We start from the raw sequence: 21,717 nt of genomic DNA, 5'->3' as shown, positions 1-21,717 counted from the left end.
AGAATTCCAGAAAAAGTGTAAAAAAAATGCAGGTCAAACACCTGAGAAGAGTGCTTATTGTAATCATTTCTGCATAAATTCCTGGGATGAACCTTTATTCTGTGTCTTTTGCACCACCTGGTGGCCCTGAGTGGCCTAACAGTGAGATTTATGCCTGAGTTAGCACTGAAGTCTCATCACTGTGTCTCTAGCACAGTAATAAGTGGCTGTGTCCTCAGATCTCACACTGCTCATTTGCAGGTACAGAGTGTTCTTGGCATTGTCTCTGGAGATGGTGAATCGATCCTTCACAGATGGTGCATAGTTTGTCGTACTGCTGTCTTTATTAATATCTCCAACCCACTCCAGCCCCTTCCCTGGAGCTTGGCGAACCCAGTTCATCCAGTAATCACTGAAAGTGAATCCAGAGGCAACACAGGATAGTCTCAGGGATCCCCCAGGCTTCACCAGGCCTCCTCCAGACTCCACAAGCTGCACCTCAGACTGGACACCTGCAAACACAGAGAATGTTGTTAGTAAATTGCCGCAGAAGCTCTATCTTTTATATAAATAGTTCATGTGGACTAACACACTCAGTATCTCCTCTTCATAAATTACCTTTAAAAAAAGCAATAAGGAAAACCCAAATCAACATGAAATCCATTGTGTGTTTTGTTTTCTGTGCTGATCACTGAATGAGAAGACCTGGGCATCCAGGACTGATTCCTTTGTCTGAGCTTCAGGGTTAGTGCTTATCTGGTTTTCATGAGAACAGATGGGCCTTATTTGCATGCCTTCCTGGTATATAAATTCTGTTGTTGGAGCTAAGAGATAGTGTGTTCTCATATGTTTGTTAATGTTCCGGAGGAGTCTAACAGAAAAGATAACATTTGGAAATTTTTGTATAATACTAAGATATTTTTGGGACACATTAAGTATCATCTATTTCTTTTAATAATCACAATCAAAATATGCATTTTAGGAATAATTTCTTCCCACTTTTTATGTCCTGTATTATATAGGTCAGTGAGCATTGCTTTCTTACATGCTCTGGAGATCTTTTCTTATACTGTGTTGACTTCAACACTGATGCACTAGGTACCGCCTGAGTCAGCTACAGCCCTAAGTGTAGTTGCCTCTGGAGTTTAGAAGCTCTATTTTTGTGTTGAGATCACTGGATTGTTGTGACATGACTGAATTCAATTGTTCAGGAGGTCACATCCAGAGACTTTGTCCACATTCATGTGCACCAAGGAGTATAAACTTATTGTGTTTTTCTATTTTATTCTCTTTTACCAGAATATCTACCTACCTGTTCACTAGAAACAGGGAGTGACTGATAAACTGAACTTCAGTGTACAACTCAGGATTTGAAGTCTGTGTGTTCTACTCATATGCCTTCACAGGCCTCCCAGGAGGATAACCTCACTTGTAATACACCTTCCCTTTACCTTTCGTATTAAGTCTGTTTCATGCCCTTTTCCAGATAGCTACCTCTCATGATATTATGTGAAGTAAAAATAATCTGTCGTGTAATCTCCAGGTTTCTAGCTTAGGCCTGCACCAGCAGACAGAAGTCACTGTCTAGGGCCTATTCTGCTGGAGGTTGATGACTGGGGCCTGCTTCCACAGATATCCCTGGCTAGAGCCTGCTCCCACTGAGGATGGTGGCTCTGACCCAGTCACACATAGGCCTCTGGCTCAGGTCTGCTCCCTGAGCACTCACACAGTCATTCCTGTTCCTGCAAGGTCAGTGGTTTTGGTCAGGTCCTTTGGAAATCAATGTCTCTCCCCTGCTCTGTGAAAGGTTGCTGGCTTGGGTCTGCTACTGCAGATGTTCCTGGCTCAGGACTGCTCTGGCAGAGTACACTGGCTCAGGCCTGGTCCCACAGCGGTTTTTGTCTCAGGCCTGCTCATTTGGTAGTTTTTCTCCCATACCTGCTCCTGTGGAGGTCCCTCCCTCAGGCCTGCTCCCACTGAGGTTTCCCCTTATACCTGTTCTGGCAGAGATCAATGATTCAGGCCCCATACACAGTTCTAATATTACATTATATGCTCTTCAATTCATTTGACTAAAGGCTATTGAATATGATTTCGTGTGTGTTATGACAACCATTTATCAAGAACACAATGTATAAGTTTGAAAAAATCTTCTAAAAGGAATATCAAAAATTGTTGTTGAAATCATACAGATAATAGTTCTTAAACAATAATGTTTGTTATCATATTTATTACTTGAATCAGTTGGAATCAGTAATAAGGGACCACCCTTGTACAACTGGGTTAAAGATCTCTGTAAATAACCCTCTATTTTTCTAAGAGATGTTTTCTGTGCTGTTCAATAAATACAGAGAGAAAGATCTTTGTTAAGATTTTTCCTCCAATACACACATGAATAAATGAACTTACTTACACACACACACACACACACACACACACACAGAGAGAGAGAGAGAGAGAGAGAGAGAGAGAGAGAGAGAGAGAGAGAGAGAGAGAGGGAGGGAGGGAGGAAGGGGAAATAGAGGTAGATAAATGGAAACTGGGATTCAGATTCATACATTAGAAAAGTAGTAACAAAAGTAGACACAGGGAGAATAAAGTAGAGTTCAAGTTTGGCCTCACTTTATGTTAAATGACAGTAGGGGGAAGTTTTTGATTTATTTCCTTAATGTGATGTGGAAGAAGTTTTGCTGAATATGTGTTTATTATTAGTGTGTTTGAATCTGTACATTTAGAAACTTGTGTGAGAAACCATTAATGGAATAAACCTGCTTATTTGGTTGGGAATATTTAATGTATTAGTGAAATATTTTGGAGCACCAGTGGTAGTAAAGGATACACTGAACTCTTAATAGGGATGATCCTTTGTGGAGGATATAGATTTTGGTCATAATTTTCATCAAATCTATGAGATTCTAAATATTTTCCAAAGGTTCCTCTCTCATCTTTCTGAGCTGTAGAGAGTTTCCACAGTAAAGGGAAATTGTACTTCTCAGGTCTAAAGTAGCTGGATCTGTGCCCTAAAAGCAGTCTTCTATTTCCTTGTTTCCCTTCCTGTAAATGGTTCTGTTGGATTCTATTTCATCCTCCAACGCAAGGAACAAGCAGTTTCTGTGGGATTATTTCAGGAGTCTGGAGAGTTGGGAAACAAACAAGCAGCCTCCCACAACAAACTGGTACAACGGCATGAGGATGACTCCATGCACATAAAACCAGAGAAATCTTGGAAAGAAATTCTAAACACAGAAAAAGAAAGTTTAGCCACATTTTTTTTTCTGTCAGCATGTGGCAGTTCCTTTAAGAGAGATTTTCCCGATTGAACAGTAGCAGAAAAAAGCCATGTGGTTTTGAAATGATGGCATTCTGGGCCATGATGCCAGCACAAACTCTGACTCTTTCAGGAGGTCAAGCATGTAAATACAGTTTGTGGGCAGCATGATGCAAGTTACTTGTTGGCAGTATGGGTCAACTGTTTATCAGAGTTGAGGTGGTGAGGACTTCTCCAACCTAGCAGTCTTAGAGGCAGTGAACAGACTTCCATCATGTTGGAATGGGTGGAGCAAGCAGGCAGGGCCTTGTTTACCTTAGCAATGACACCACTTAGGATTTTAAGAAGCACTAAGCAATTTAAGAAGCATTCCTGAACAGAAAATGATTAAAATTACACAATAAAGACATACTAAGTTTTCAAAACGACCTCTAAATTGGTCACAGTGCTGGATAAATGCACATAGGCTTGGGAGAGAAAAGAAAAAGAATATAGACAGTTATAAAATAAAGTAAATGTTTTTTTTAAAGGTAAAGTTTTTAAAGTGAAAAAGTACAGACAGGAATAGATTAAAGAAAAATAAGCCATATAAAGATGGATTATACATAGAGAGTCTGGATTATGTATACTATTGAGCTTTCTTTGAATATTTTGACTGCAAAAAACAGTTTTGAAAACTAGTAAGCTAAGCAAACATACATACTTTAAAGTTATCTTGATTTCAAAGTTTGAGTCTAAGGATATATTACCTTGGAAAAGCAGTTTTTCTTTTCTTTCCACAGAGAATGAGATCATGTGGATTAATTCCATACTAATATGGGTTGAAGGACCCCCCCTCAAAAGTTCACCATAAACACCCCCAAAATTACTTCACCCAACAGAAAGCAGAAAGTAGTTTAGAGAGAACTATGCCCAAATTCCCAAATATTGTTTATAAATGTTTGTTTTCATTTAAAGGGGGATATCCTATAGAGAATTACATTGGTATGCATCTTAGTTTATTGATACAAATTTAAGGTGAATTTTGTTATAATGTGTATATGTATTTCTGGTCTTGATTAAGGTATTGGGTTTGTCCAGCTGATTTATAAATGTAATGCATAATTAAGAATATAGGTTAATAGATAACCATTTATAATAGTCAAACTTGTAGTCATATTAGTTAGGTTTTCAAGATATATAGAGACATATTTCAGTTAGGTGGGTATTCTTCATATCTTCAGAGATCTTCAGAATATAGTGTTAAAATATTTTAAGAACTTAGGACTTTTTATGTCAGTATGACACATCTGCTCCTGGCACCACCAATAATTTCAAGAGCAAGATGTGCACTGTAAAGGATCCTTATGGAGTTTGCTAGCCATTTGATTAAGAAACTGCTCTTGTCTAGGGTGCTTGATGCTATGCTGCAAAAAAAATAGACATAAAAGACCCACAGAGACATGACTGCTAAAGTATTAAAAGAAACGTGAGGCAGTCCTTTGGCATTGCTGCATCATAGAAGAGACTGCCAGACATGTTGCAGGACACATAAAAGTGAGTAACAAACTGCTAATATTGGCAGGACGGTCTTGGAAACTTGCTGCTTCATGGAAAAGTCTTCTGGATCCTATGGGACCGTAGGCAGAAGATGGATACCCCAACATAATAGAAAATCTTTGGGTAGCTATTCAGGCAGTGAGATGTCTCTGTCAATTCTAGTTTTGGAAGTTGCTCACAATGCACTTTCTGTTTAATTAGATAATATTAGATCCTTCAGAAGTCTTATATGGAGTTGAGAAATAGATAATTATAATAATAGTTTTCTTAAATTGGAAAAAATAAAAAGATTATATATATATATATATATATATATATATATATAGTAACTCTAATTCTTGCTTGATAACTATTTTGTTATATGTAATTTTACTATGTTAAAGTTAAAACTTTCCATTTTATTTAAACAGAAAAGGGGAGGGGATGTTGTATTCTAATATTCATGCTCTGAATACCATTGGTTAAAAAAGAAACTGTCTTGGGCCTGTGCAGGGAAGAATAGAGGTAGGCAGGGGAAAACTAAACTGAATCCTGGAAGAAACAAGGCAGAATCACGAGATGCCATGTAGCTGCCAGAAAGGAAAGACATGAGCTGTCAGGTAGCTTCTTGCCGGTAGACCAAAAACTCCATAGTAAAATATAAAATAATGGAAATTGGATAATTCTAGATGTAAGCGCTAGCTATAAATACACTTGAGTGATTGGCCAAGCAGTGATTTAAATAATATACATTCTGTATGATTATTTTTGGAGTTTGTGCAGATGGGAAATGAAGAAGCAGCATCCTACAACATGGGACTTTCAAACAGTCTCAAAAAAGGAAGAAGAAATATCAGAAATGTTTTTTCCTATTGAATTTCTTATATAATTTCTGCATGATTTCCTGCCAAATAGTAATAAATTAAGTGATCCATAGTCACTGAAAATTTTAAAAAGCTCCTAAGGAAGAAATATTTTTTCCATTAAAGAAATTTTGGACATCACAATCCCTGACTTCAAGCTGCATTACAGTGTTACAGTACTGAAAACAGCATTGTATTGGCATAAGAACAGAAAAGAGAACTAATGGAACTGAATAGAAAACAAAGATATTAATTCACACACCTTTGAACACCTGATTTTTGACACCATGCAAAAAACTCAAGTTCAAATGGATCATAGACCTCAACATTAAGCCAGGCACACTAAAACATATAGAAGAGAAAGTGGGAAATACACTTGAACACATTGGCACAGGTTACCACTTCCTAAATAAAACCCCAGCAGCTCAAACACTGAGAGAAACAATTAATAAATGGGACCTCCTGAAACTCAAATTTTTCTCTAATTCAAAGGACATGGTCAACAAGACAGAACAACATCCTACAGAATGGGAAAACATATTCAACAACACAATATCAGACAAAGGGCTGATCTTCAAAATAAACAAAGAAATCAAAAAATTGATCATCAAAAGAATAAACAGTACAATAATAAATGGAGTACAGACATAAATAGAGAAATCTCAACAGAGTAATCCAAAATGGCTGAAAGATGCTTAAATAAATGTCCAACATCCTTACTCATCAGAATAATGCAAATTAAAATGCCTCTGAGATTCCATCTTACACCTATAAGAATGGACAAGATCAAAAACACTGAAGACAACTTATGTTGGAGAGGTTGTGGGGTAAAGAAACACTTCTTCATTGCTGGTAGGAATGCAAGCTGGTACGGCCCCTTTAGATGTCAGTGTGGAGATTTCTCAGAAAATTAGGAAATATCCTTCTTCAAGACCAAGTAATACCACTTTTGGGTATATAGCCAAAGAATGCTCAATCGTGCCACAAGGACATGTGCTCAACTATGTTTGTAGCTGCATTGTTTGTTATGGCCAGATCCTGGAAACCACCTGAATGTCTCTTCACTAAAGAATGGAAGAGAAAAATGTGATACATTTACACAATGGAATACTACACAGCAGAAAAAATAATGATATCTTGAATTTTGCAGGAAAATGGATGGAGCTAGAAAACATTGTTTTGAGTGAGCTAACCGGGACACAGAAAGACAATTATCAAATGCACTCTCTCGTAAGTGGTTTATAAACATAAAGCAAAGAAAAAACAGCTTACAAATCACAATCTCAGAGAACTTAGACAAAAATGAATACACTAAGAGTAACATACATAGATCTAATCTACATGGCAAGTAGAAAAAAGAAGTATGCATGAATGTATACCCTTTAGTGGCAAATTCTACGAAAAATCTCACCAACCATCTGTTTAATCTGTGACTTAAGTACAGCATCAACAAATCCCCATCCAATGCAGCTTATAACCAAATGCAAGGATTCCTCTAGGAACTACTTATTATCAAATTGTAGGGTAAGGAGACTTCTAAACAGTTGCCTAATAGTTTGCTAGTCCTCATACAGTTAATGGCCAAACAACCCAAACTGATATTAAAAGCTTGGAATAAAGTTTCTAATAATAATAATACTTCAACAGGCAATGTTCTGATTATAGACAGAAACTTTAGGGCCCTTAATGACTCTCTTGTTAGTATACAACAAGTGTTATTCAGGAAGAAGGAAAATAAAGAAGGTGATTCTTTCTTGTTTCTTTTAATTATAAGAAGCTCCATACTGTAGGTTCTAACACTTCTCATAGTATTCTGATTTGATAAAAGTATGGCAAAATATTGGCACAGAGGAACATAAGACTCAGATTATGTCAGTATCCTTGTGTTTTTCTATGTGTTTCAAAAGTGTGTGTTTGTATTGGAAGAAAATGCCCATTTCTACAATCTTTGCAAACAAAACTTGCTACTTAAAATCAAAGTAAAAAAAAGAAAACCTCCCTCTAAAACACCTCCAAAATATAAAACTGATTTTCACTGTTCTTGTTGATGTCTATGTGAAAGTGGTGAAAGACACAATCCAGCTTCAGAAATGTGGAGAATGAACACAACCCATTCTGTTCTCTGTGCTGAGGACAGAATCCCTCCTCTTCCAGTCAATCTCAGCTTGGAATCCCATTACTTTTTTCACAAGGCCATCCTTAAAACTGAGGATAGTCTGTAGGACTTGGTTAGCCTGGCTGGATGTCCATCCAGTTCTTCATTCCTAGAAATATTATATTTGACTCAATAATTCTTTCTGAATGATCTTTAGTCTGTGGTTTTCCATGATGGTGACAGATATTCTCAATGGAGAGGCAGAAGTTCAGAGCAGGTTCTGAGGGAGTGCAACAACTCTGCATGCCTTCCCACCTTATTGGTAAAATTAAGATAGTTTGGGGACTATTAATTTCAGATAATATTTACCATACTTGGTTTGTTCAAATTTTTCTAATGTTCAGAGAAAGTTGGACAAGAAATATCCCAGAATTTAATATAAGTCTTGTTAACTGAACAGAGTGGTTATTCACTTAAGTAGGAGTATGATAAGATTCCATTTACACTGTTGATTTTGTTTTAGTTACATAAGTGAGGCATTGGGTTTCAGGGTCTATAATTGGTTTAGGATTACATTTCTCTAATAATGTTGGAATAAAATCACAAATCAATGAACAATCTTTCAAGGTAAAGGTCCAAGTATGTCTAAACACAAACTTTTCAATTCTCTTCTATGTCAGAGATGGATCCTTCTCTGACACATTTAAATATATTAGTAATCAGTGTAACCATGATTATTTATTTGATATGATGTTTTTAAATTCTACTACCAATTGATAAATATTCTTACATGAAATATATTATCTTTGCAAGACAGTTAATATTGACAACAGAGTTATATACCTTTCCTCCTACACACTAGAAAACAGTGCATACCCTGCTATGCATTTCACAGTTGGTAATACAGCAGTAGTGATATGTGGAGCCCCAAACAAAATATGTATCATTCTATAGGCATTTCAGCAACTATTTTGTGTGAACTGACTAGGATGTGCTCCAACATACAGAGAGGAGTGTGTAAACAATCAAAAGTGGAATCACAATTGTTACAGGAAAATTACTGTCATGTGAAACCTGCTGAGTTTCAAAGAACCACTATCATTAAAACATATTCCTACAACCAGGAATATGGCTCTGTTGGTAAAGGCTTCATCTGCATTCAAAATGACATGAAATACTGCCTTGTACCCTGTCTTCAGTGACACAGTTATAATAAAAAATGTGGCTTTACACAAACAAAATATTTCCTGATCAGATAGAGGAAAGAACCTCTATCTTCTCTGTTCTTAGGCAGTTAGAAGAAAAGCCAGAGAGAAACCAAGTGTTTTTCTTACTCTGCCTGCAGTTTTAAAGTTCCTGAGATCAGTCAGGACTGAGCTCCCCCTGCTGGTCCAGAGGTCCTATACAGGGAGGTTTGTGTCTGGGCTAATGCTGAATTTCCCTCACTGTGTCTCTTGCACAGTAATATGTAGCTGTGTCCTCAGTGGTGAGAGAGTTCAGCTGTAAGAAGAACTGGTTCTTGGATGTGTCTCTAGTGATGGAGATGCGGCTCTTAAATGATGGGTTGTAATTAGTACTACCACCACTATTTATGTACCCAATATACTCCAACTTCTTCTCTGGGGACTGTCTGATCCAGCTCCAGTCGTAACCACTGGTAATGGAGTAACCAGTGACAGAGCAGGTGAGGGACAGTGATTGTGACGGCTTCACCAGGCCAGGTCCTGACTCCTGAAGCTGAATCTGGGACAGAATTCCTTCAGACAAAAAAAAAAGAATTCTGTCAATCACATGTTTTCAGAACCCCACATGGACACATGTGTGTAGTGGGAACACTCACCAGGAAGGGCTGTCACCAGGTAAAGAAGATCAAACAGTTTCATCTTCTAGGATACACCTCCTTTTCTTCAGAGGTCGGCCTCCTGTGAGAGATGTGAGCTCACACAGTACAGGAGGGGATTTAATATAGAGCTAGAAGATACATTTGCATGAGGGAAGTCAGGCTAGACTTTATAAACTGGAGATGGAGACTACCCTACTGCGTTATTACAATTTGGTCAACAGTGTCTCTGACTTTTTACAGATAGAGTCTGGAATAAGATAGCTTTGGTACTACACTCTTCATAGTAAACACATTTTGGCATGAACCTGCATCCATTTCCTAGCCGAACCTCCCCATCAAATTCTTCTGTTTCTGTATTTTTAGGTCAAAACTCAGTGCCAACCTTCCATTCACACTACGTTTCCTGAGTTCTTGATATTTGATTAGTATGCCCACACTGCTACTAATGTCATTCCATTTTCTCACCCATAAGATGGGATTCTGATGTGTAACAATTTTTGCACACTTTAAATATGCATTATTCTCACTGGTTCCTAAAATGATGATGGTTATACAACTGGATAGGAAATACAGTGCAAAAGAATAAGACTGGGAGAATTCTGAGTCGATGCAAGGCAGAGTTAGAAGAGGTCACCAGAAGGTGCAGAGGGTACAGGAAGGAGGAGAGGTAAAGACAAGAGCTATGTGGCAACATATAGAATCATAGAAATGTTTTAATATAAATAAAAGTAACAATCCAGTGAAATTGTCCCAAAATTTAATTTTTTTATTAATTCTCAGTATATGTTCTTTGTTTACAGGCAGACTGGAGAAAGAAAAGTCTGCCTAAAAGTTTCCAACTTTCTTATATAATTTGACTATACACATATAGTTGTTTTATAGGGACCACACCTAATTTTTAATCCATCTGTTTTGTGGAATGTAAGCACATTCTGAGAGAAACAGCTGAGAACTCTTCACACTATGGATTTGATGAAGATATCTTGTATAGTACTGAATGTCCCAAGGTTTCTCAATCTTAGAATATTATCAGGCTTTAGGTCTCTGTATGTATTCCAGTCTGTTAGAGTAGGAAGTTTCTCAGCTTATGGCTGAGCAAGGCACTGATCTTTACATGTAGCAAAGTGTTACAGGGAGTCATTTTAATATAATCTTATTTTTTTAAAAGATTGTTATTTATCCTTACTGTAGTTTCCTATAGTACCTATTCTCAGATATTGGTCCCTCAAGTAATGTAGAGTAGGGGTTTTATTTTTTTGGGGGGTTCATATTTTTTTATTTATTTTTTAAAAATTTCCACCTCCTTCCATTTCCTTCCCACTGCCTCTCTCCCTCAGTTTCCAGTCCTAGAGAAGCTGAAAAAGAAGGTGAACCCAAAGAAAAACATATATTTCTCCTCCTGGATATTGGAAGTAGACAAGATTGCCAGGCAAAAGTTGGGATCATGGGGGTGTTGTTGGGGTGAGGGTGATGGGGGATGGGGAGAGAGAAGGGAGAAGGGAATGATTGTGGAGAGCTTGGTGGAATGCAATGGTTGAGATGGAGGAAGGGTGGATATGGGAACAGGGAAGTAGATATCTTAATTAAGGGAGTCATTTTAGGGTTGGCAAGAGACTTGACTCTAGAGGGATTCCCAGGTTTCAAGGAGATGTCCCCCGCTTGCTCCTTGGGCAGGATAGAAGTGGGTTCTAGTTCTTTGAAAATCCGTAAGCAAAGCAGATATTGTTGGTTACTCAAACAAGTATTTTTCTATCATTGACCTAGCGTATAATGCTGGCTGGAAATCATTATACATCAAAGGAGCTGTAACTTATCTTTGTGTTTACATATCACCTTTAGAATCTTCTGTTGTATTAAGTTTCTATTTTATCCCTTAAATGGCTCTTCCTTTTTGCTTATTCCCTTCTTCTCTTTCCTTTTTCCCCCTTTGATTCTCCCTTCCAACCATCCTCCAATGCATCCACTACTATCTATACCATTTACATTTCTACAGGAGATATACCCTCTCAACCTCAATCCCTTAAGGCCAAAATTTTTTCCTGTGAATTTAAGTTTTCAATTCGGGCCCTGGATAATTTATTTTTTTACCAGAGAATTAAGAATGAGAACAGGAAGTTGACGGAGACTGTATCACATAAATAGGCACAACATTTCTGTTTAAATATTAGGTATTGTAGTAGATAATTTTTGTAACTATTTGGAGGACTGCCACCCAGATCTGAAATAAATACAGAGAGACTTATTCTTATAAACAGAAGGACCTCCTAAACCATTTCCCCTTTTCTGTTTAAACACAAAGGAAAGTTTTAACTTTATTATAGTAAAATTATATATAACAAAACAGTTTTCAAGCAAGAATCACAGTTACAATATTTATATCTACTTTATCTTCTATCATAACTAAGGAAAAGTATAACTATATTTTTTTAGCTCCATCAAAAACTCCAGAAAATATAACATTACCTAAGTAAACAGGAAGCACATTATAAGCAATTTTCAAAATCCTGGAATTGACGGAGACATTTTGCTGCCTGAATAGTTACCATAAGTTTTTTTGTACTGTTGGGGAATCCATCTTTAGCCTACTGGCTCATAATATCCAGTAGACTCTTTAATGAACTAGGAAATTTAAAGACATTTCTTCCTATATAGGCAGTTTGTTAGTCACATTTTGGTGTCATTCAAAATGTCTTGCAGACTCTTTCTTTCTTTCTTTCTTTCTTTCTTTCTTTCTTTCTTTCTTTCTTTCTTTCTTTTTTTGCAAAACAAGGCTTTGTTTATTAAGTACAGCCTAGCACGTGTCCTTGGCTTCACAGCCTGAAACAGCAGATAAAGGGAGTAGGACCTTTCTATTTTTGTATGAATTTTATAAAGACAAAAACCACAAGACATTCATATGATTACAGTCTCAAAATACAGAATAACTCATCCTATATCACAACTGGCCAAAGATTAGGTAAATCTTAGCTGTTATTCAAATACCTATATAACTGAAATACTTCTCTGTACATCTAGAAAATCTAACTAACATGACTAACAAGTTGACTATTATAGATAATTATATATTTAACTATACTTCTTAATAATACATTAAATTTTAAAATGACCTAAATAATACCTTAGTTAAGATCATAAATACATACATACATACATATATATATGAAAATTGACCTAAAATAGTATCAATAAACCAAGATCCATACCAATGCAAATTATTCATATCTATATCATATCACCTTTAAAATGTAAATGTTCCCAAATGCTGTTTATTTATTCTCTTGTTTAACAGCCATATTGACTTCTCTTTCCTGACTAAACATTGGCCATTTAGAGCTTTAGTAGACCAATCAGGAGATTTTGTCAGGCAAAGTAACACAGCTTTATGTAGTTAAACAAATGCAACATAATAGAATGCAGCACATCTTTGCAAAACTGAACAATTAAACCAAAGGATAAATAGTCCACAAGACAGGATCATCAAGTACCTTTGCAATTTGAAACAGTAAAGCAACTGTTTCGATTGAAATATAATTGACTATCCTATATGCTTGTTGAATCTTCCATTACCGATCTAACAAGTTTAACGAAATGGAACATGAACCTGAGTGCCTGTACTGATAGAACAAAAAAAATGGGTTTCAAACACATCTTTATTGTCCGTTTATCCAATGATGGGCCTCTAGAATGATTCCAGCTCTTAGCTGCTATGAAGAGGGTGATATTTCACAGAAATGATCTGGTATCTTTTCAGTAAGAATCCTTAGATGTCTTTCTAGCAGTGATATAGTTAGTTCACATGACCAATGTATTTTCAGGTTTGGGGGAAAATCCAGATGATATTTTATAGAGACTACAACAATTCACACTCGGCCCAACTATGTATATAATTTTCCTTTCTACAATTAATCAAGAACATTTGGTGTCATTTGTTTCCCTATTAAATATCATTCTTACTAGGATAAAATAAAATTTCACAGTATTTTTCAATTTGCATTTCTCTAATATCTATATGCTGAAAACTTTAAAATGTATTTAATAGTCATTTCTTTAAAATATTTATTACCCAAATGTATAAACACAGTTCACGTGTTTTCATCAGATGATAAGGTCAGGTTGAGAAGAGTATGTAGAAGTAGAAAAAGGACTGGAATTTGCGGACACTTAAGGGATGATGTGGAAAGAGTGGAGTGACATCCAGACTTTTAGTTTTAAAATATTATTAATTGTTAAATAATAATTTCTTATAAATAAGTTATTATCTTGTTTTAATTTATGAACACAGTGTGGAAACATAAGCAAAACCATTAACACATTGTCTTATGTCATTATTTCTAGTTCAAATATGTAATATACATCATTGAAAACTTTTGAAATTTAAAAAACTGGGAGTTTCCACATCCAGTATCCTCCACTTTGCACTTCATCCTCTGCTATTTAGAACAATGCTCTGCTTTCCAGGATATCCACCTTTTCGTACTCCATCTAACCAATCTAGATGCCCCTCAACGGAAGGATGTATAAGGAAAGTGTGGAATATGTACGCATCAGAGTTTTACTCTGGTAAAAAACAATGACATCTTGAATTTTCCAAGCAAATGGATGGAAATAGAAAACACTATCCTGAGTGAGGTAACCCAGACCCCAAAATATGAATATGGTATGTACTCACTCATAAGTGGACTCTAGCCATAAATAAAGGACATAGAGCCTATAATCCGTGATCCTAAAGAAGCTAAATAAGAAGGTGAACCCAAAGAAAAACATATAGTTATCCTCCTCGATATTGGAAGTAGACAAGATTGCCAGGCAAAAATTGGAAACTTGGGGGTGGGGTTGGGGTGATGGTAAGGGGAGATGAGGAGAAAAAAGAAGGTGGAAAGGGATGGTTGGGATGGAGAAAGGGTGGATATGGGAGGAGAGAAATATATATCTTTTTAAAAAAAGATTCATTTATTTATTATGTATACAGCATTCTGCTTGCACGTACACCTGCAGGCCAGAGAAAGGCACCAGATCTCATTATAGATAGCTGTGAGCCACCATGTGGGTACTGGGAATTGAACCCAGGACCTCTGGAGAGCAGCCAGTGCTCTTAACCACTGAGCCATCTTTCCAGCCAGCCGTATATATCTTAATTAAGGGAGCCATTTCAGGGTTGGCAAGAGACTTGACTCTAGAGGTGTACCCAGGTGTCCATGGAGATGTCCCCAGGTAGATCCTTGGGCAGCTGAGGAGACAGAGCCTTAAATGGCCCTATCCTATAATACTGATGAATATCTTACATATCACCATAGAACCTTCATCTGGTGCTGAATGAAGATAGGGACAGAGACCCACATTGGAGCACTGGACTGAGCTTCCAAGGTCCAAATGAGGAGCAGAAGGAGGGAGAACATGAGGAAGGAAGTCTGGATCGTGAGGGGTGAGCCCACCAACTGAGACGGTGGGGCTAATCTAATGGGAACTCACCAAAGCAAGATGGACTGGGACTGATGTAGCATGTGAACAAACCGGACTCTCTGAACGTGTCAGACAAGGAGGGCTGACCGAGTAGCCAAGGAGAATGGCACTGGGTTTTGATCCTAGTGCATGTTCTGGCTTTGAGGGATCCTAGTCTGTTTGGATGCTCACCTTCCTAGACCTGGATGGAGTGGGGAGGAACTTTTGCTTCCCACAGGGCAGGGAACCCTGACTGCTCTTTGGACTGGAGAGTGAGGGGGAGGGGGATGGAGGAAGGGGAGGGAAATGGGAGGAGGGGAGGAGGTGGAAATTTTTAAGCAAAAATAAATGAAAAAAAAGACTAAATGTCTGACACAGGTGATAGTGTGGAAAGTCATTGTTAATTTCTACTGTATTTTCTCATTATTATACTTGAATAAGATACATGAGCATAATTCCTGACATGTAATATGGGATTCTCTCTGTATGCTGTGAATATATTTTTTTACCATTGGTTAATAAACAAGCTGATTTGGACCACAGCCAGGCAGAATAAAGAAGCCAGGTGGGAAATCCAAGCAGGCTGCTTGGGAGAAAAAGACCAGCGTTAGGGAGATGCCAATAGCCATCAGATATGCAAGAAGTGTGGTAACAAGTCATAAACCTCATGGTTAAAGATAACCTATAGAAATGTGCTAATTTAAACATAAAACCTGGGCACAGCTATACCCAAGTCATGGGTCAAATAATTATAATTAATATTAAACCTCTGAGTGGTTATTTTAAAAGCAGGACCAGAAGGGATGAGAAACCTTGAGCTACAAATGGCACTCAACCTCGTAAATGGATCCACATAAGACTTTTAAAAGCTTTCTAAAGATTCTAAGTGCAAAAAAAAGGGGGGGAGTCACATTGGGCACCCTAATCTCTCAATGCTGGCCATTTCACAGACACATGTCCAGACAACTGCCTGAGAGATGTAACTGGCATCCTATCGTCATGGGCTGGAACACATGGTAGAGTCCTTCAGTCTCTTAATGTGATACAGTAAAGAGGATCCCATCAGCTGCCTGTGGGTTTGAGAGCACAGTTGTAGAGTTAAAAGCATAGCACAGCTACAAGATATTTACTACTGCTTCCTAGAGTTGGGGCAGTAAACATGGCTCCAAGGAGCTGATGGTTAACATACCTCCACCATGTTAGAAAGCCAAATGGGTCAGAGTCAACAGCCAAAGTCTCAACTTTTGTCCTAGCCACAGCATCTTAATGTTCTAAAAATTCTTCAGGTAAAATAAGAAAAGATTACAGATAAGCAGTAAGAGAGATTCATAAAAAAAAAACTCTAAAACGGCCACAATGTGTTTGATAAATATGCAGTCTTGGGAGATAGAGGATAGATAGAGTCATAGATTAATTAAGTATAATTTTGTATTGTATAATTTAGGTTGTTTTCAGAGACTTCTGCTTCTTGTTTCAGATTGAAGTTGAGACCCTGTTCCAGCCACCAAGCCTTGACTCAGTCATAGTCCACTCTAACATTCTGAATGTTTAAGCATGATAAATGTGTTCATTTAATGTTGCCTTTATCTTAGTGTATTTTCATAGCAATAGAAAAATAACCAAGGTAAATAGCCTTAGTGGTTTGCACTATGGTGAAGAATTCTGTGAATCTAAGAGAAATGAACTTCCTCTGCCAGTGATCAGATTTTACCTCAAAGACCCAATGTGACCTATGGTAGATTCACATAACAATGGCAAATTGTGTGTTTTTGATTTCTAGGTAGGTAGATCTCACTTTCATAAAGTTTTATTGACAAGATCTACTTATACAAAATTTTATTATGAACCAAGATGAAAGTCATGGAATAATAAACCGACTGAACTAGAAACATACCTGGGTGTCATTGGAACCTGTGTACACCATCCTCAAGGAGAAGAGAGGACATCCAAATATGCCAGGATGTTTTTATGACATTAACACGGTGCCACTTTCCTTTTGGTTTTCCCTAAAACATTAATGATGCTATAATGAAAAAAAAAACAAGCATGACCTCTGCCTAAAATATGAAAATACTCAACAATGTCCATGTATTTTCTTTACATGAAATTTCAATAACTAATGTCAAGTACTTTGTAGTTGTCAGTTTACACTTTGTTCATTGGAGACTGTGCTTCATATGTTAAAATAGCACAAGAAGATCATATAATGTGTTGAGAACATTGCATCCCTTCAGAACGGACATGTGGAGAGAATTCCAAAGAATGTGTAAAAAAAATGCATGTCAAACAGCTGAGAAGAGTGCTTATTGTAATCATTTCTGCATAAATTCCTGGGATGAACCTTTATTCTGTGTCTTTTGCACCCCCTGGTGGCCCTGAGTGGCCTAACAGTGAGGTTTATGTCTGAGTTAGCACTGAAGTCTCATCACTGTGCCTCTAGAACAGTAATAAGTGGCTGTGTCCTCAGATCTCACACTGCTCATTTGCAGGTACAGAGTGTTCTTGGCATTGTCTCTGGAGATGGTGAATCGATCCTTCACAGATGGTGCATAGTTTGTTGTACTGCTGTCTTTATTAATATTTCCAACCCACTCCAGCCCCTTCTCTGGAGCTTGACGAAACCAGGACATCCAGTAATCACTGAAAGTGAATCCAGAGGCTACACAGGATAGTCTCAGGGATCCCCCAGGATTCACCAGGCCTCCCCCAGACTCGACAAGCTTCACCTCAGACTGGACACCTGCAAACACAGAGAATGTTGTTAGTAAATTACCACAGAAGCTCTATCTTATATATCTTGTTCATGTTCACTAACACACTCAGTATCTCTTCTTCATAAATTACCTTTTAAAAAAGCAACAAGAAAAACCCAAATCAGCACCAAATCCATTGTGTGTTTTGTTTTCTGTGCTGATCACTGAATGGGAAGACTTGGGCATCCAGGACTGATTTCTTTGCCTGAGCTACAGAGTCAGGGTTTATCTGGTTTTCATGAGAACAGATGGGCCTTATTTGCATACCTTCCTGCTATATAAGTTCTATTGTTGGAGCTAAGAGATAGTGTGTTCTAATATGTTTGTAAATGTTCTGGGGAAGTCTAGCATTAAAGACTCTAGGGTTCTGATAACAAAAGAGGATTTCAGTGTGTAAATGTATAATAAAATATGTAAATTTAATATAAGAATAAATGAACAATATAATCTACCATGAGCAAGTAGGACACATTCCAGAGATGAAGTAAAGTTTTACATATGTAAAGTTACAAATGTAATCCATAACACAATCAGACTAAAAGACAAAATCCATATGATCATATCATAGGACTGAAAAATGAGTTTAACAAAATCTAATGTCTCTTTATGATAAATGCCGTGAGACTCTAGGAATACAAGGAATATACTTCACCATAATAAATGCAATATATTGGAAGCTCTCAACAAACATCAACTGAAATTAAAAGAATTTATAAGCATTTCCACCAAAATCAGGAACATGGTTATCCACTCTCTATATACCAATTCAAAATAGTACTTGAAGTCATATCTAGAACATTAATATAACTAAGAAGATAAAGTGGACAAAATTTAGGAAGGGAAGAACTCAAAGTATCTATCCTTGTAGATGATATAATTGAATATACAACTAACCCTAATATGCCCTCTGAAAACTCCTACAACTAAGAAATGTGATTAGTAAATATCAGGACATGATATAAATTCACAAAGATCAGTGACCTTTTTATATACATATGATAATGAAATTGAGATAGAACTTGACAAGTAAACAGTACATTCAGAAGAGCCTCACAAATATCTTGTGGTAATTTTAACCAAGTAAATTATTTGTATGATAAAAAAACTTTAAAATATTGAAGAAAAAATTGAAAAAGCTAATAGAGATGGAAAGATCTTCCCCACAAATGAATTAGGATTAATATAGCTAAATTCTTGTTTTATAAATAGCAATCTACAGATTAAATACAAGCTTCAGCAAAATTCAACCACAAATATTCATAATTGAAAGGACAATGTTCAGATTCATCTGAAAACAACAAGACAGGAATACAGGAAGTTAAAATAATCCTAATTAATACAAGAACCGTTGAAGGTATCACCATCCCTGACATCAAATCATACTATAGAGCTCTAGTAATAAAAATAGCATGGTCTTGGCATAAACCTGGATGTTGATCAATGGAAAAAATTGAAATCACTTACATAATTCCAAACACCTACCGACACTTGACTTTTTTTTTTCCAAAAGAAGCCAAAAGTCCAACTAGAAATAAAAGGGAATCATCCTCAACAAATAAACCTGACCAAATTGTTTGGATTCATGTAGAAGAATGTAAAAAAATATACTACACCCTCCCTCCACACACATAGATCAGGCTACAAAGTGGAAAATATTGTTTTACTAACTTCTCATCCATTATGAGGATAAATTCTTGAATATCTAAAGAACCCACAAAAGCAGGGTATCAAGAACACAAACAAATCAATTAAAATGGGATAGATTCAGAATGAGAAGTCTCAAAAAGGTTGAGAAGGATGAAAAGAAATATTCAAAATTCACCACCATGAAAAAAAAGCAAGTCAAAAGTGCTCTGAGACTTAAATATACACTAATTCAGAATGTCCTAGGTCAATAAAACAAATGACAGCTCATTATTTGGTCAAGTAGAGTAAGGAGCACTTACAGGTGAGAATAAAATTTGTACAGCCATTATAGAAATCATAGTAGAGGTTCCTCAGGAATGCAAAGAAATCTACCTCAAGTTTCAGATTATTCATATATCTAGAAGATGTTGCAAACTAAGATGACGACACTTGCTCAAACATATTTATTACTGCCTAGATGTCCTTCAGTGGATGGTTGGATAAAGAAAATATGGTTCATTAACACAACGGAATATTATACAGATGTTTAAATTTCAAAGTAATAAAATGTGAAGACAGAGAACTGGATCTAGGGAAAAAGGCATATTGAGTGAGGTAACCCAGACCCCAAAACACAAACATGGTATACATGTTCCTACATGAGATATTTGCTCTTGAGGTTTAGCTAAGTATGTTTTATTCCACATAACCACACATGTTAGGTTTGAATTATGGGATTAGGCACTCAGGTTAAATCTATCCAGGAAGCTGAAATGGAATGCAGATGTTGTGCAATGGAATAGGATCAAAGTGTAAGAGAGTTAGAAGAGGGAAGAATAGAGGTTTTATGGAGAGGAAAAAGTAAAACTAAAGGCCAATTGGAGGTTCATATGAAACACAATGAAATAGAAGCTGCCTAAATTGCATACATATATGAAGGCAATCTTTTTTTTTAGAATAACAAAAAATATTTTACTAAAACATAAGCTTTACAGAAGTTTCCAGACAAGCCATATAAAATGGTCACAAGCTTTTTTCTTCTTCTTCTTTTGGGGTGATGGGGCAGAGAATCAACACTTGACCTCAAAGTCACAATGTTATTATTAGTGAGGGCCGTGATGTTTATTTAATGTTCCCATTTTAGTTCAGACAATCAAGCTTGTCCATCTACAGCGTCTAAAGGTAGACTTGGCTAGAGAGCATATGCTAAAAAACTGGTTAGCTGCATTTAACCACTGCAAATAGATCCCATAAGAGGGGGAGGAAGAAAGGAAACCATAAAATTAAAATAAAACTTTCCCCCTAAAAAATAAAATAAAAACACCCACACCCCTGACAGCTAACCCTGACAACTACCTTCTTCACAGTGCTTTGTACTTAAACCACGATGGGGAAATGAATCCAAGCAGTCACTGCTTTTAAACACTTCACAACAACCCGGATGACACTTCTAGCCTCTGCTCCTGCTTTCCAGCAGTGAATCAGGACAAGACATAGATTTGCTAAAGTGCATGTAATCACCAAAGATGAAAATGCCTGGACTTTTATTCTGTAATATTTCTAAGACTGTGTCCATTAAATGCAAACAGAAAAGGAAGAGTCTTGGCAGAACAGGAGAAGTGATGTACAATTGATGATCTGATTGACTTAAATATTATTCATGGCATATAGCCTAGTCCATGCTCTCGCTGTTTCTATGGCTTGGGCTTCATTGGTCTTCTACTGTTCGACCACATTATTTGCTAACGGGTCATCTGGATTAGGAGCACTTAACAAAGCCTGGATTGATAGCAGAACTGTGCGAATCTTCACTGCTGGGGACCATTCATCTTTCAAAATATCTAAACATATTCTTCCCAACTTGTCTACATTAGGATGATAAATTTTGGTCATGAAACGTACTTTAGGTGCTGCCATTGGGTATTCTTCTGGAAGGAATAGTTCAAGTTTAAAAGTCCCTCATTCAAAGGGGGAACTTGGGTGCCAGCAGTGACCACATGAAAATAACGGCCATTGCTCTCATCTGGTTCTGCTTTAATGCCAGGAACTGGTTCTGCCAGCAAACGCTGGGTTTTCTTGATGATCCTGAGGGGCAGCCCATCCATCTTGTCGGAACCTAAGTTCGGCCTCTGCTCTTGTCCTAGGAAGGCAATCTTAATAGATTTACATATAACAGGGAAGATGAAGATGTAGATGGATATCTCTCATAATCAAATGAGGCCTCCAAGTCTAGGAATAGGTTTTATCTAATTGGATTATTGGCCAAGCAAGTCCTATGCAACACCCAAACAACACAGTCTACTGCTAAATATATTACGTGGTGTCCACATAGG

General features: G+C 37.0%; 1 long non-coding RNA gene and 1 pseudogene across 1 annotated transcript; both read right to left on the bottom strand.

The window, feature by feature from the left end:
* Window positions 1–304: 304 nt before the first annotated feature.
* LOC142835328 (uncharacterized) lies at window positions 305–18,078 on the bottom strand. The gene is made up of 2 exons (XR_012907783.1): window positions 17,850–18,078; window positions 305–491 (listed from the first exon to the last, which is right to left on the bottom strand). It is a non-coding gene; the product is annotated as an uncharacterized LOC142835328 (long non-coding RNA).
* Window positions 18,079–20,773: 2,695 nt separating this feature from the next.
* LOC142834850 (ubiquitin-conjugating enzyme E2 N pseudogene) lies at window positions 20,774–21,489 on the bottom strand (annotated as a pseudogene).
* Between the last annotated feature and the right edge of the window lie 228 nt (window positions 21,490–21,717).

The sequence above is a fragment of the Microtus pennsylvanicus genome, chromosome 14 (assembly GCF_037038515.1).
Source record: "Microtus pennsylvanicus isolate mMicPen1 chromosome 14, mMicPen1.hap1, whole genome shotgun sequence".
NCBI classification, from domain to species: domain Eukaryota; kingdom Metazoa; phylum Chordata; class Mammalia; order Rodentia; family Cricetidae; genus Microtus; species Microtus pennsylvanicus.
This window is presented reverse-complemented; position numbering and strand designations above follow the sequence as displayed.